The following is a 17,890-nucleotide window of genomic DNA, read 5'->3' as shown; positions in this document are numbered from 1 at the left end:
TATATATATAAAAGGAAAAGTAGAGATTGACTCACTGATTGACTCATCACAAAATCTCTTAAACCATAAGGCCTACAATCTTGAAACTTGGCAGGTAGCTTCTCCTTAGGTCCCAGGTGCTTGCTAAGAACCGGTTTACAAATGTCACTGTCCATCCACGGAAATTGCCAAAAATGGATGTGTGTATGTATGCATGTATGTATGTATGTATGTATGTATGTATGCATGTATGTTCCAGCATAACTCTGGAATGTCTGCAGCAATTACACCAAACCTGGTACACATATGACTTACGATATGGGAACAAACACTGTTGGGGTAAAACACCCCTAGCACCCCTAGGAGGTGGGACAGCAGCACAGAGTATATCAGGAGACAGCATAACTCTGGAATGCCTGGGCCAATTTACACCAAACTTGGTACATCAGGAAAATGCGAGAGCATTGAAACGTTGACATGGCTTAAACTACATTGGAGTTTACTGTGTTTATTCCTGAGTGCCACCACATGGAGAGTGTTTATGACTACTGCTGAGCAGCATATGGTGGTGGGCAATGGGGCAAGTATGTTCTGATAAGCAATACAGAGTGCCGGATACTGCACTATATATATATATATATATATATATATACACACACACACACACACACACACACACACACACACACACACACACTATATATATCACATACTGTATATATATATATATATATATATATATAATATACACATTTGTAGAACACTGCACAGTCATGCACTCAACCCAGGAGCACATCGCCATTCAGCCACAATACTCCTCATTAAATAAGACATTTCAATATACTGCCAGACCCAGGACTCAAGCCCACGGCCTGCTGCATCCCAGCCATACACTTCACCCATCGAGCCAGTTGAACCCCCATAGAAACTGAGATTTCTAACTATATGAAGCTACTTGTACCCCGTAAAAAAAGCACCATAATCGAGCAGATTCATGCAGTGTGCATCCACACATCCAATCCCTTACAGCCACACACTACATAGATCTGCCCAGCCGCAATGCTGATCGCCCCTTTGCAAAGTACAAGGAAAGCTTCAAATAGTTAAAACTCTCCAGGTGTACTGTAGCTCAATGAAGTGTCTGACAGCAATGCCATGTGTAACGGGTTTGAATCCTGGGCACATCAGCATCACGAAATGTAATAAAGGACAGTGCAACTGAACAAAGGAGCGCTATCAAGTCAAGTCCATGAATGCTGTATAGCTATTAGTGACAGAAGAGGTGCTGGGCTTCGAAAAAGGGGGAAACTGCAAGTGAAAGTAATTAAAACTGATAATTGACAAGTGCTGGAAACAGTGCTCCCTACCCTGCAGCGCTATGTGCAGTGCCCCCTCCGCACACACCTAGTTACCACCCTGATGCACAATGCTAGCAGAGACACAGGAGCTGGTGGCTCAGTCACACCATGTATCGCGTGTCACATGGTGTATTGAGAATAGTTGTATGAGGACACATCTGTATATGCTGGTAACTGTAGTCCTATGGCTGATGTGTCAAGTAAAGTGTTTTGCTGCGTTAATATTTTGAAAAAAAATGTTCTTGCATGCAGATAAATGCTCCCATAAGGGGCCTATTGCCCAGTGGCATCACAAGGGGGCCGCCGGGGGTGTGGTCCACACCCAGGTGTCACCAGCCGTGGCGTGACACCAAAGTGCTGGCTCCTGCTCAGTGATAAGAGCTGGGTGCTGCACTGTAACATTACATTCAGCAACCCAGATCCTGTCACCCTGTAGAAGCCATCACAGCAGGCACGCCAGTCTCCAGCAGACCACATCTCCTGAAACCCAGAGTGATGGAAACGGGGTTCGGAACACTTAGCCCTGCCCCCTCCATAAAGCTCCACCCCCACCCAGTGAAGCCGCACCCCTTTTGCGTCCGCACCAGGTGTAATTTGGAAAAGTGACACCTCTGCTATTGCCTACAAAGTTTCAAGCTGCAGGGTTGCAAAATCCAGGATTGGAGTCTATAGTCTGGAAATACAGTAAAACAAAGATTGTACAAGGACGTGATTTAAAGGTTTTTAAACTCCTGAGATATGATGAAGGACACTTATTTCCAAGATGCTGTGTTGTTAAGGTATTATTTAGCGCTTGTTAATGCTGATATACTCTATTTAGCAATGCTAATGCAAATGTACTGTAAATACTGATTTATCTAACCATTATACTGTGCCCATTAATGTGGCTGCAACAAGTAATGTTAAGTGCCTGATAATGTTGACTGGTCTAACAATGCTAAGGTGCCTGCTAAGGCTGATTTACTATAAGAAAGTCCCAATGATAAAACCCTGCTCTAGAAGGGGCTTGGTGGTGTCACGTTGGCCCATATAATGGGGATTAGCTGACGGAAACAGTCATACAACGAATCCCAGTAATACCCACTAAGTACAGTTATATACTGATTTTTTGGGGCACTGGCAAACAAAAGCTGTTTTATTAAAAGCTCACAGCATCCGTACATTGTACAGCTCTGACATCGGAAGAGGATAGTATTCCTCCCCCCATCCTTGTCCCCTACACTAACCCTCCGGGGGTGGTGGCTAGGGCTAACACTCAGGGGGTGGCAGCCTCTCCCAGTGCCTAACCCTACCCCCAATAATGTTTTCATCCCGTTTAGGCCAAAAGGTTGCACCAACGTAGCTGGCTGACTAAGCTAAGTGACAGCAGTGAGCTGCACACACATGTGGTACTTAAACTTCCAACATGGCACATCTAGGAAACAGAATGGCACTGCAGTGGCAGACCGGATGGCAGTTTAATAAACTATGAAAATGTTGTTTACACAAGAAGTCAGCAATGCTATAACAGTGCATAATGCAAAGAAAAGAGGTGGAAGATAGAAACTTTGAAACATAGAATTTGACAGCAGATAAGAACCACTTGGCCCATCTAGTCTACCCCTCTTTTATTTTTTTAATCCTTTAGGCAATCTCAAACCGTGTTGAACCTTAGCAGCAAGTCCCTGGTTCATATGCCTATCACAAGCAAGTTTAAATTGGTCTACTGACGTAGGGGTCTATATACTAAGCCTCAGATGGAGATAAAGTGGATGGAGATAAAGTACCAGCCAATCAGCTCCTAACTGTCATTTTTCAAACACAGCCTGTGACATGTCTGTTAGGAGCTGATTGGCTGGTACTTTATCTCCATCCACTTTATCTCCATCAAAGGCTTAGGAAATAGACCCCTTAGCCTCTACCACCTCTGATGGGAGGCTATTCCACTTATCCACTACCCTTTCTTTAAAGTAATTTTTCCTTACATTTCCCCTGAACCTGCCTCCCTTCATTTTCAGTGTATGTCCTCGGCCTCTATTACTTCTCTTCCTTTGAAGAATGTTTTCCTGCTGTACTTTGTTAAAACCCTTGATATATTTGAAAGTTTCTATAATGTCCTCCCTTTCCCTTCTCTGTTCCAAACTACAGATACAGCCATGGTCATCTTTGCTCCAATGCAGCGTGCTGCAAGATGGCTTTCTGCATGGTGCCCCGGGCTGTGACTATTTACACTAGAAATGAAAGGAGCTAATGGAGCGATTGCCGGCTTCCAGTAGTCAAAGCCCAGCACGACGTGCAGAAAGACGTCTTGCAGCATGCTACATCGCAGCAAAGATGAGCATGGCTACATCTATATACATGTTAAGATATTTTAGTCTTTCCAGGTAGTTTTGTGATGTAGGCCATGTACCATTATAGTTGCCCTTCTTTGCATGCTCTCTAAGGTAGTTATATCCTTCTGGAGATATGTTCTCCAGAACTGGACACAGTATTCCAGATAAGGCAATACCAGTGACCAATACAGTAGCATTATTACTTCTTTTTTTTCTGCTACAAATTCCTCTCCCTATGCAAGCAAGCATCTGTCTTGCCGTTCTCATTGCTTTGTTGCATTGCTTTCCTGCCTTTAAGTCACTTGAAATAGTGACTCCTAAATCCCTTTCCTCCTCAGTAGTTTAGTTTGCATTATAGTACCCTTAATACTATATTTAGCCTTTGGGTTTTTAAGACATAAGTGCATGATTTTGTATTTTTAGCATTAAACTGTAGTTGCCACGTTCTTCAACATTTTTCAAGTATACCTAGATCATCAATCATTTGTTTTACCGCTCCCGGTGTGCCTACCCTGTTGCATATCTTTTTGTCATCTGCAAAAAAGGGATACTTTCACTTCAATACCATTTGCAATGTCACAAACAAAGATATTAAACAACACTGGTCCAAGTACAGTTCCCTGGGGTACTCCACTGCCAACATTTCCCTCCATAGAATGCTCTCCATTTACTACAACTGTCTGTTTCCCATCCTGCAACCAGGTTCTTATCAATTTAACTGTTTTATCATCCTATTGCACGCTTACAATGTGGGACAGTGTCAAATGTTTTACTAAAGTCTAGATAAGCTAAATCTACAGGCCCCCACCCCTCCCCCCTTTGATCTATTATATTAGTCAATGAGTCAAAAAAGGCAATAAGATTTGTTTGGCTTGATCTCCCCCTAGTAAATCCTCCCAAATTTAACTCTCTCTGCACATGTTATATCTGCCCCACCTGCACTGCGCATGGTTTTGCCCATTAGAGAAAAATGTTGCTGCTGCGATCAGGTCTGGATTGGGCCCTCAGTTTTTTCTTCAATATTTTGTATTAAAGTAGCTTTCCCTCCTCCAATTCTTCCTATTCTATTCTTCCGAAATGAATTGTATCCTGGTATAGATGGATTTGTCCTTGGTACCTCCTACCCACCCTTATGTTGTATATATTGCCTCTTGGTGAAACCGAAGACACACTGTGTAGCCTGACTGTGAATGAGCTGGCATTTGTTAGATGTTGCTGCTGTCTGTGCTGCTGAAGGCAATACACCTACCCAGTAGGCTGTCACAGTCATATATCTTTAGTTTGCCCTGTCCCGCTTGTCCACATATCTGTGGTTAAGTGGACAGCTGGTAAAATGAGATTTTGGAGGAACTAATAAGGTTTTTTCTTAATGTCCTTGTGCAGACTGGGAATTGTGTTTCTAGTGAAGTGGAATCTAGATGGGATTTGGTGGCAGGGACTCAGGACCTTAATTAACTTTCTAAATGTCTAAAACCCACTGCATTAATGGTGGATAATGGTCGCACATCTAATACCAGCATAGCTGCTATGGCATCAGTAATCCGCTATGCAACTGGGTAACTACTTTCATACTTGCACCCCCCCCCCCTTCCTTGAAAAGGATTGTTCAACAGTCAATTGTTTTGTAAAACTACTACAAGTAGTCTTCCTGGTCTTCTTCTGATATGGAGAAACACTCACAGCAGCAGCAGCAGCAGCAGGCCTAGCACTCAAGGACCCTTCTGAAGAATCCCTGATAGGAGAGGAGTAAGTCATGTTTATGAAATTGGATGCAGGACAACTTCCGATCATGATTGAGGATGTTGATGAAGGTGTTGGTGGTGGAGATTGCAGGCACTTGGATCTAGCAGAGTGAAGGGAGCTAGGTGACGCTGGACTAACTGTTACATTTTTAATCACAGTTTTTGAATTTGACAAAAACTTTGGATGAATTTGCTACAAGTGACATAAGAGGGAGGAGGTTCGTAGCTGGTTAAGGTCCCTACCTCTATTTACTCTTGCTTTGCAAATGGTACAGATGGCTTCCACACATAAGAAGTGGCTTTTATATATATATATATATATATGTATAGATGGGTTCATGTTTATCTTGACCTTTAATAGGATTAACTGAGACTGGGCAGTTGGACTTAATCCGCTGCTGTAATGACTTAATCCCCTGCTGCATTGTTCTCTGTATTGTATTGCAGCTGAGAACAATAGATGAAGGGTTTATGTTAATAAACCATGTTGTGCCTAGGCGCAGCAAACTAGCCAAGATAACCGTGGACCCACCTGTACATATATCCAGAGCCGGCCCTAACCAATATAATGCCCTAGGCAAGATTTTGGCTGGCGCCCCCTAGCACCACCGCTGGTTCCGCCTCTGACCTTGCACCTCTTTCCCAGCACCATCACCCCTCACCCATAGCAGTCCTTATTTTGGTGTTTGTACCCCCTATGTTTTAAATAGGAACAGTTCGCACATTTGGCGCACAGCCCAAAAAGGGGTGTGTTTTTGCTGGTAAGGGGCATGGTCACACAATAGTAACCCCAATTCCAATTACGCCACACAGTACTGCAACTTTATTCACATTTGATCATGCGATAGTGTCGATAATTCATATTACATCCCACAGTAGTATAACTTTACCTTATAAACATTACTCCTCACAGTAGAGTCCCTTATTCACATTACATCACACTGAATTGCTCCTTATTCACATTACACCACAACCTATTGCTCTTTATTCATATTAGACGACCCTTTCTATACGTAACGCCACATAGTAGAGCACCTTATACACATAATGCCACACATTAGTAATGCATTTATATACATAATTCCACACAGTAATGCCCCTTACACATTATTAATGTCCTTATAAACATACTGCGTCTTACACATTATGACAACCTTTATTAATGCCCTTTTACACATAATGTCCCTTACATATATGCTGCATATTATTAATGCCCTTATACACATAATGACACACATAGTGCCCCCTACACATTTGCTGCACATTATTAGTGCCCCTATACACATAATGACACACATACAGTAGTACCCTGTTACACATATGCCGCACATTATTAATGCCCTTATACACATAATGACACACATAGTGCCCCTTACACATATGTTGCACTTTATTAATGCATTTTTACATGACACATAATGCTCCTTATACATATTCCGAACACTACTGCACAACCAACCCACTCACACTGCCACTAACACTGTGACCTCTGCCTCTGCTTGGATACAGATGTGTCCTCATAAATCTTGCCTCAATGCTAACGTTGGGTACCTTTTTTTTATGAAAATGCATCTTATTTGCATTGCAATGTGGCTAGGATGCACAAGCAGATTCTGCTGATTAAAATGATATGCAGCATGCCTATATATTGTGTGAGACTGTGGCTGTATCTGCATAAGAAATGCTACACAGAATATAGGCATGTCGCATATCATTTTAATCAGCAGAAGCTGCTGATGCCCCTAGGCATATCAAATGCCCTAGGCAATTGCCTAGTTTGCCTATGCCTATGGCCGGCTCTGCATATATCAGAGCCGTAAACCATGGTATGCTACCTCACAAGTTAAACATAAGGATACCTTCTCTGCAAAAGGTTCCTTCTCTGTGACTCTCAAATAATCTAATTATTCACTGAATTGATTGCTCCATTGAAAAATATGATTTAAGATTAAGCACAAATGCAGAAAACATGGTTTGCAGAAAGTAGGTAAACACAAACGCAGTGACTAAATGTCAATATCAATTATTCCCATATTACTAAATGTTTCAGTCATAAAGCTAATGCTGAATGATTAGCAACTGATTGTTCCATTGAAAAACCTGATCTACAAAAAGTAGGTTAAGCAGAAAACATGGCTTGCAGAAAAAGGGGTTAAACAGTGACCAAATGTCAACATCAATTGCTCCAATATCAATGAATGTATCAATGATGAAGCTAATGCTGAATGACTAGCAAGGAGTAGAGTGAACATCAATTACAGACATACAGTGGTTAAATGTCAACATCCATTATTCTCACATCAATAACCATTTTCATCATAGGACAATTTTTGAATGATTTGCATAGGGTAGAATAAGTATAAGTATCTGACATGAAGTTACTAAAAGTCAGCATCATTATTCACATAAATCAAAAAACATGACCTGCTATCTTGGAGGTTCTGTATAGAGTAACACACAGTATGTGATGTCTATTGGTAAGTTCACCAATGCTACTGTTTAGGGTATTAGACTATTCTCTCCGTAGTGTTATGCATTTATAGTTAAACCAATGTTATATTGAGTGATGCATTATTCGGACTATAGATCTACACTATAAAGGTCAACAGTCAATAGGTCTACCATTAACGGTAGACATACAGTACATTAGGTCGACAGGGTCAAAAGGTCAACATGTAAAATGAAGACAGTTCAAAAGGTTGACATGACAATGGTCAACACACATAAGGTAGACACAAGTTTTTTAATTTTTTTCAACTTTTTCCTACTTTACTATCCACGTGGATTACGATTGGGAATAGTAACCTTGCCCGAAACATGGCTAGCAAAGCGAGCCATGCGAGTGGACATGGTACACTAATGGGGCTTGTTTGTGGCTGAGAAGTGACAAGACACCCCCCCCCAAAAAAAAACAACAACCAGAAAATACATTTTGTTTACTTTTTTGGTGTTGACCATTTACAGTACATCTCGACCTTTTCACACTGTCGACATTTTCTACTGTCTACCTATTCTATGTTGACCTTTTGACCCTGTCGACCTAATGCATGTCTACCATTAGTTGTAGACCTATTGACTGTAGACCTTTTTAGTGTAGATCTAATAATCCACACCCAAGTGATGCAGGGTCTGACAAGTATATAAAAAATATATTAAAGTCACGTCGCATATATTCAGGGTATTAAACATTTTTCCCTGCAATGTGATAAGTGTGTATTTATTCCACTGCTGCAAATGCTGTAACATACCAAGTATATTGTACTGCTGTCTATTTTGTACATTATATAGGAGGTCTGTAGTGATTCTAGTGAATGTCAGTATGTGTACTCTGGAATGAATTATGGTTATGTAATGGATGATGTGGTCTGTGTGTATAGCAATGTAATGGTTGTCAACTGTGTATGGTTTAAAATGTGTTTGTTGGTAAGGAGTGTATAAATTAAGTTAGTCAGGAGTATGGACGTGGGTCAGCGATTCTAGCAGTCAGCACTGCCATTTATTCTCTGGGAAGTCAGTGAGAGGAGCATCCATCTAGTTCAGTTGGATATGACACGTATTTTACCTTCCTGACATATTTCTATGATGCCGTTGTCTGAGAAAGGTGCATCATATACCAAATGAAAGGTCTTGATTTGTAGATTTGCACACAAATATTGGCATTGTAATTGGTTGCTTTGTTTCAGAGTTATGTGGTAAAATATCCGCACACCACTTACAATGCATCACCATTGTGCTCTGGAAAATGTGACAGATGGAGAACTCTCCCTGTGTATCTGCTGGGTGACATGGAACATGTGACCTGCTGGGTGGTCTGGAAACTGTGACAGTCATTTGCAATCACCCACTAAGCAGAGATTTTTCAAAATTTGAGTACTAAAGGGGTAAAATGTTCTGCCTAGCAAACCTTTGCCCAGTTGAAACCGGGCACATCAGCTAGTTATAATTGTTATTATTATTATTATTATTATTATTATTATTATTAAATACTTGAAAATTTTTCTTAACACCAGTAAAAAAAAATAAATACATTTTTGCCACTTCTTATTTTTGGGGTGCCACTAATGGGGACAGAAACACTCACCTTTGAAAAAATACATTTTAAATTAAATTAATATTATAAAAGACTTGAAAATATAGCAAAACAAAATCTCTTTTCACTGCTTGTTTTTGGGTTGCAGCATGTTGTTTTATTTAACACCAGCAACACATGACTGTTTCCCACTTATTATTTTTGGGCTGTAGACACCCAATACGTACAGTAATATATGCTGCCTCTACAAAACACACACTTTTGAAAGAAAATCAATTTAATTTAATGATGATGATTATTATCAAAAAAGAATTGAAAATGTTTTGTAACACTTGCAAAAAAATCTATTATTACGATTGCTTTTTTAGTGTACAGCTGATGAGCAAACGTCCATACAAACTTAAGACAGGAATATATGCTGCCTCTCCAAAACACACACCCTTGAAAAAATACAATTTCAATTTAATTATTATTATAAAAAAATTATAAATGTTTTAACACAAGAAAAAAAAATATGTTTTTGGCACTGCTTATTTTTATACATTGTATGCTGCTTCTCCAAGACACATACTCTTGATATATAATTTAATTTGAATGATAACAGAACGCAGATTATTTTTTATTTTTTTTACACTAGAAAATAAATGTCTTTTACTACTTTCATTATTTTAGGATGCAGCTAACAGGGACACGAGAACATGGATGTGCGTATGTATATATTTTCCAGCATAACTCTGGAATGCCTGTAGCAATTTACACCAAACTTGGTACACATATCACTTACAATCTGGAATCAAATACTGTGGGGGTAAAACCCCCCCTGCACACCTAGGGCTTGAGATGGTAAGGGAGTGACATGTAAAAATCCATAGTTTTCGGGGTTGCGGAGATGAATAATGGCACTCTCAATGTCATTTAAGTCCAAGATCAGCCCCCATCAGCATGGGGTGTGTGAAGGGGTGAAAAATAAAATGTCCAAAATGACCGACATTAGTTTCAAATTATGCTTGCAGCATAACCATCAAACTGACAAGTATATAGCCAAGAGGCCCATTACATAGGGACCCCTGGGGGAACAGCTCCCGCAAACCACTATACCTGGCTTAGGTGATGACACAATGACAGCAGTCGGCAGTGTGTGCAGAGCCTGGGGGTGGGGGATGGGGCAGCCCTGCTGCTGCTTCCACACTTACCCACGTCAACAGACTCTCACACAGATCTACCCGGTCCAGGCTCTCCACGTTTAACACCCTCCCTCAGCTCCGCTACTCGCTTTCCGCCAACTGATCTGCAGCTGCGCAATGCGGCTCCATCCCTGGCTACACGGCGGCACTGCTCCTGGGTAACGCAGATGTCTCCCCGCCGGTGTACCAGACACTGGCCGCTGTGTCCTGCTTGGGGAGGGGGTGATCCCGAGAGGTACCCAGCAGTGGGCGTCCCCTCCGTCTCTGGGCTGCTGCCTCTGGGTGCTGCTGGCTGCTGCCTTGCTGGAAGATGGGTGGTCTTAGTTTACCAGGAAGTCCCTCAAAATGAAAGTTATATGCACAGAAATACTTGAAATACCATAGTGAAGCACGAGTATTCAGCTAGTTGAATTTTAAAAGATTTTAAAATACTTTTAACAACAGGAGGTCTTCTTTGGGGTACAGCTCTCTCAGATACAGTGCAGCATTTATTTGACCAATAAATCTTGAAATTACACTGGTCTCTGCCCTCCTAGGGTATACTGCAGTGTGTAGATGCTATAGCTATGCTTGTGAAAATGTACACAAGTGCAAGTTCATTTTAATAAACATACCCAGCATCCTGCTTAAAGTGCTGGATTGCACCCTCACTGTGAATGGATCCTACTATACCATCTGAATGCTGTGCTCTGCTGTGGTGAAAGCAAGACTCTGCCACCAATGATAGGAAATATACAGACAGTGACGCCGAAACCACAGATAAGAAAAAGGCTGATGCGGAATTTACATTACAAAATGTACATGCTTATCCCTCTAGGCGTGTGTGTGCCAATTAGAGATGTGCACCGGACATTTTTCGGGTTTTGTGTTTTGGTTTTGGATTCGGTTCCGCGGCTGTGTTTTGGATTCGGACGCATTTTGGCAAAACCTCCCTGAAATGTTTTTGTCGGATTCGGGTGTGTGTCGGATTCGGATGTTTTTTTTTCCAAAAACCCCTCAAAAACAGCTTAAATCATAGAATTTGGGGGTCATTTTGATCCCATAGTATTATTAACCTCAAGAACCATCATTTCCACTCATTTCCAGTCTATTCTAAACACCTCACAATATTATTTTTAGTCCTAAAATTTGCACCGAGGTCGCTGGATGACTAAGCTAAGCGACCCAAGTGGCCGGCACAAACACCTGGCCCATCTAGGAGAGGCACTATAGTGTCAGACAGGATGGCAGTGCCGTAACTAGGCATTTTAGCGCTGTGTGCAAGAAACGACAGTGGTGCCCCCCCCCCCCCATGTAAGACAGGGGCAGTGCGCGCCGCAGGCGTGCGAAAAATTTAGAGGGGCGTGGCTTCATGGGGAAGGGGCGTGGCCACAAAATAATAGCAATTCATACTACGGTGCACAGTAGTCTACATTACTCAAATTACGCTGCACAGTAGCGCCACTACACCAGGTAGAGCCCCTTTTATACATTACAGCAGACAGCATCCCCCTTTTGACACATTACAGCAGACAGTCCCCCTTTTTACACATTACAGCAGACAGCGTCCCCGTTTATACACATTACGGCAGACGGTGTCCCCCTTTATACACATTGCGGCAGCCAGGCCCCCTTTTTACACATTACGGGAGCCAGTCCCCCTTTTTACACATTGCGGCAGCCAGGCCCCCTTTTTACACATTACGGCAGACAGTCCCCCTTTTTACACATTGCGGCAGCCAGTCCCCCTTTTTACACATTGCGGCAGCCAGGCCCCCTTTTTACACATTGCGGCAGACAGTCCCCCTTTTTACACAATGCAGCAGCCAGTCCCCCTTTTTACACATTGCGGCAGCCAGTCCCCCTTTTTACACAATGCGGCAGCCAGGACCCCTTTTTACACAATGCGGCAGCCAGGACCCCTTTTTACACATTGCGGCAGCCAGTCCCCCTTTTTACACAATGCGGCAGCCAGGACCCCTTTTTACACAATGCGGCAGCCAGGACCCCTTTTTACACATTATGGCAGACGGTGTCCCCCTAAAAGAGAGAGAGAGAGAGAGAGACTTACCTGACAGGCTCCTCGTGCTGGCAGCTCCCTCGTTGCAGGCACTGGGCAGTGAGATGAGAAGGAAGAGTAAGGAGGGGGAGCAGGGAGCCGCAGCAGCGCTATTTGATTGGTAGTAAGCGCCGCTGCAGCATCCCCCTCTTCTTCTGTATTGGCTGCCTGGCGCTGCTGTGGATGCTGGGATGAAGGAACCGCATCCCAGCATCCATAGCAGCGCCGGGCAGCCAATACAGAAGGAGAGGGGGATGCTGCAGCGGCGCTTACTACCAATCAAATAGCGCTGCTGCGGCTCCCTGCTCCCCCTCCCTCCTCCTCCTTCTCTCCGCTGCTCAGCGCTTCTGTCTTCCCCTCAACAGCGCGGCGGCGGCGCACACAGCAGAGGCGGCATGTAATGAGTCAATTTGACTCATTACATGCCGCTGGCCGTTGCGCCCTCAGGGCAACTGCGCTGTGTGCCAAGCCCCCTTGGCACACACGTAGTTACGGCCCTGCAGGATGGCACTTAAAAAAATTGGCCCCAAACATCACATGATGCAAAGATAAATGAAAGAAAAAAGAGGTGCAAGATGGAATTGTCCTTGGGCCCTCCCACCCACCCTTATGTTGTATAAACAGGACATGCACACTTTAACAAACCCATCATTTCAGCGACAGGGTCTGCCACATCAGTGGCGGAACAAGCAAGAGGTGGGCCCAGGTGCGACAAAATGCTTTGGGCCCCCCCCCATCCAAGTACACCCCGGGGGCAGTGCGCGCCGTAGGCGCGCGCAAAAATACATAGTGGCGTGGCTTCGTGGGGAAGGGGTGTGGCCACAAAATAATACCAACACAGTGGTCTCCATTATTCAAATTACGCCGCACAGTAGCACCACTACACCAGGTAGAGACCCTTTTACACCTTACAGCGAACAGATTCCTCTTTTTACACATTACAGCAGACAGCGTGCCCTTTTTACACATAACGGCAGACAGCGTGCCCTTTTTACACATAACGGCAGACCGCGTGCCCTTGTTACACATTACGGCAGACAGCGTGCCCTTTTTACACATTACGGTAGACAGCGTGCCCTTGTTACACATTACGGCAGACAGCGTGCCCTTGTTACACATTACGGCAGACAGCGTCCCCATTTTTACACATTACGGCAGGCAGATTCCTCCTTTTTACACATAGCAGCAGGCAGATTCCCCATTTTTACACATAGCGTCAGGCAGCCCCCCTTTTTTACACATTACGGCAGGCAGATTCCCCATTTTTACACATAGCGTCGGGCAGATTACCCCTTTTTACACATAACGGCAGACCGCGTGCCCTTGTTACACATTACGGCAGACAGCGTGCCCTTTTTACACATTACGGCAGACAGCGTGCCCTTGTTACACATTACGGCAGACAGCGTCCCCATTTTTACACATTACGGCAGGCAGATTCCCCTTTTTACACATAGTGGCAGGCAGTCCCCCCTTTTTACACATTGCGGCAGGTAGTCCCCCCTTTTTACACATTGCGGCAGGCAGTCCCCCCTTTTTACACAGTGCGGCAGGCAGTCCCCCCTTTTTACACATTGCGGCAGGCAGTCCCCCCTTTTTACACATTGCGGCAGGTAGTCCCCCCTTTTTACACATTGCGGCAGGCAGTCCCCCCTTTTTACACATTGCGGCAGGTAGTCCCCCCTTTTTACACATTGCGGCAGGCAGTCCCCCCTTTTTACACAGTGCGGCAGGTAGTCCCCCCTTTTTACACATTGCGGCAGGCAGGCACAAGAAAGAAAGAAGGAAAGAAAAAGAAAGAAAGAAAGAAAGAAAGAAAGAAAGAAAGAAGAATTATACTTACCCTCAGGCTCCTCGGTGCAGCTACGTCAGACGACGATTCCCGGGCAGTAGAGAATGAGGAGGAGGGAGCCGGAGGACGGAGCCGCAGCAGCGCTTTGTTACTGGTGGAGGCGCTGCTGCTGCTGCCCCTCTGCTTCCCTATAGGCTGTTCTCGGAAGACAGCCTATAGGGAAGCAGAGGAGCAGCAGCAGCAGCGCCTCCACCAGTAATAAAGCGCTGCTGCGGCTCCGTCCTCCGGCTCCCTCCTCCTTCCCCCGTCTGTACCGCTGCTCAGCTCCTATCTCCGGGCGGCTGTGCGCTGCGGGCAGCGGTTGCCTGCAGCGCACAGCGGCATGTAATGAGTCAGTTTGACTCATTACATGCTTGGGCCCCTGGACAGAGGCGGGCCCCAGTGCAGTGCACTGCCTGCACTGCCGGTAGTTCCGCCTCTGTGCCACATGACTGTGACTGAAATGACTGGTTGGTTTGGGCCCCCACCAAAAAAGAAGCAATCAATCTCTCCTTGCACAAACTGGCTCTACAGAGGCAAGATGTCCACCTCCTCCTCGTCCGATTCCTCACCCCTTTCACTGTGTACATCCCCCTCCTCACAGATTATTAATTCGTCCCCACTGGAATCCACCATCTCAGGTCCCTGTGTACTTTCTGGAGGCAATTACTGGTGAATGTCTCCACGGAGGAATTGATTATAATTCATTTTGATGAACATCATCTTCTCCACATTTTCTGGAAGTAACCTCGTACGCCGATTGCTGACAAGGTGAGCGGCTGCATTAAACACTCTTTCGGAGTACACACTGGAGGGGGGGCAACTTAGGTAAAATAAAGGTAAAATAAAGCCAATTTGTGCAAGGGCCTCCAAATTGCCTCTTTTTCCTGACAGTATACGTACGGACTGTCTGACGTGCCTACTTGGATGCGGTCACTCATATAATCCTCCACCATTCTTTCAATGGTGACAGAATCATATGCAGTGACAGTAGACAACATGTCAGTAATCGTTGGCAGGTCCTTCAGTCCGGACCAGATGTCAGCACTCGCTGACTGCCCTGCATCACGGCCAGCGGGTTGCCTCGGAATTCTTAGCCTTTTCCTCGCAGCCCCAGTTGCGGGAGAATGTGAAGGACGAGCTGTTGACGGGTCACGTTCCGCTTGACAAGTGTCTCACCAGCAGGTCTTTGCACCTCTGCACACTTGTGTCTGCCGGAAAGAGAGATACAACGTAGGTTTTAAATCTAGGATCGAGCACGGTGGCCAAAATGTAGTGCTCTGATTTCAACAGATTGACCACCCGTGAATCATGGTTAAGCGAATTAAGGGCTCCATCCACAAGTCCCACATGCCTAGCGGAATCGCTCTGTTTTAGCTCCTCCTTCAATCTCTCCAGCTTCTTCTGCAAAAGCCTGATGAGGGGAATGACCTGACTCAGGCTGGCAGTGTCTGAACTGACTTCACGTGTGGCAAGTTCAAAAGGTTGCAGAACCTTGCCCAATGTTGAAATCATTCTCCACTGCGTTGAGTCAGATGCATTTCCCCTCCTTTGCCTATATCGTAGGTAGCTGTATAGGCTTGAATGGCCTTTTGCTGCTCCTCCATCCTCTGAAGCATATAGAGGGTTGAATTCCACCTCGTTACCACCTCTTGCTTCAGATGATGGTGGGGCAGGTTCAGGAGTGTTTGCTGGTGCTCCAGTCTTCAGCACGCGGTGGCTGAATGCCGAAAGTGGCCCGCAATTCTTTGGGCCACCGACTGCATCTCTTGCACGCCCCTGTCGTTTTTATAAAAATTCTGCACCACCAAATTCAATGTATGTGCAAAACATGGGACGTGCTGGAATTTGCCCACATGTAATGCACGCACAAAGGGGGTAATTCCAAGTTGATCGCAGCAGGATATTTTTTAGCAGTTGGGCAAAACCATGTGCACTGCATGGGGGGCAGATATAACATTTGCAGAGAGAGTTAGATTTGGGTGGGTTATTTTGTTTCTGTGCAGGGTAAATACTGGCTGCTTTATTTTTACACTGCAATTTAGATTGCAGATCGAACTCACCACACCCAAATCTATCTCTCTCTGCACTTGTTATATCTGCCCCCCCTGCAGTGCCCATGGTTTTGCCCAACTGCTAAAAAATTTCCTGCTGCGATCAACTTGGAATTACCCCCAATATTGGTTGCGTTGTCCGATGTCACATATCCCCAGGAGAGTCCAATTGGGGTAAGCCATTCTGCGATGATGTTCCTCAGTTTCCGTAAGACGTTGTCAGCTGTGTGCCTCTTATGAAAAGCGGTGATACAAAGCGTAGCCTGCCTAGGAACGAGTTGGCATTTGCGAGATGCTGCTACTGGTGCCGCCACTGCTGTTCTTGCTGCGGGAGGCAATACATCTACCCAGTGGGCTGTCACAGTCATATAGTCCTGAGTCTGCCCTGCTCCACTTGTCCACATGTCCGTGGTTAAGTGGACATTGGGTACAACTGCATTTTTTAGGACACTGGTGAGTCTTTTTCTGACGTCTGTGTACATTCTGCCTAGAGAAATGGAACCTAGATGGTATTTGGTACCGGGGACACAGTACCTCAAACAATTCTCTTATTCCCTGTGAATTAACGGTGGATACCGGACACACGTTTAACACCACCACAGCTGCCAAGACCTGAGTTTTCCGCTTTGCAGCAGGATGACTGCTGTGATATTTCATCTTCCTCGCAAAGGACTGTTGGACAGTCAATTGCTTACTGGAAGTAGTACAAGTGGTCTTCCGACTTCACCTCTGGGATGACGATCGTCTTCCAGCAGCAACAACAGCAGCGCCAGCAGCAGTAGGCGTTATACTCGAGGATGCATCGGAGGAATCCCAATCAGGAGAGGACTCGTCAGACTTGCCAGTGACATGGCCTGCAGGACTATTGTTTTTCATGTCTAATGAGGTAATTGACACTGAGGGAGTTGGTGGTGTGGTTTGCAGGAGCTTGGTTACAAGAGGAAGGGATTTAGTTGTCAGTGGACTGCTTCCGCTGTCACCCAAAGTTTTTTAACTTGTCGATGACTTCTGATGAATGCGCTCCAGGTGACGTATAAGGGAGGATGTTCCTAGGTGGTTAACGTCCTTACCCCTACTTATTACAGCTTGACAAAGGCAACATATGGCTTGACACCTGTTGTCCGCATTTCTGTTAAAATAATTCCACACCGAAGAGGTGATTTTTTTTTGTAATTTGACCAGGCATGTCAATGGCCATATTCGTCCCACGGACAACAGGTGTCTCCCCGGGTGCCTGACTTAAACAAACCACCTCACCATCAGAATCCTCCTTGTCAATTTCCTCCTCAGCGCCAGCAACACCCATATCCTCATCCTGGTGTACTTCAACAGTGACATCTTCAATTTGACTATCAGGAACTG

At 44.7% G+C, this 17,890-nt stretch overlaps 1 protein-coding gene across 1 annotated transcript in view; it reads left to right on the top strand.

Annotated features, from left to right (window-relative positions):
- The window catches only part of LOC135061669 (solute carrier organic anion transporter family member 4C1-like), a 303,951-nt gene that overhangs the window by 74,029 nt on the left and 212,032 nt on the right, over nt 1-17,890 (top strand). The window lies entirely within an intron of this gene.

This window comes from Pseudophryne corroboree, chromosome 1 (genome assembly GCF_028390025.1).
Source record: "Pseudophryne corroboree isolate aPseCor3 chromosome 1, aPseCor3.hap2, whole genome shotgun sequence".
NCBI lineage: Eukaryota > Metazoa > Chordata > Amphibia > Anura > Myobatrachidae > Pseudophryne > Pseudophryne corroboree.
Note: the sequence above shows the minus strand (reverse complement) of the source record. Positions and strands in the feature narration are given on the sequence as shown.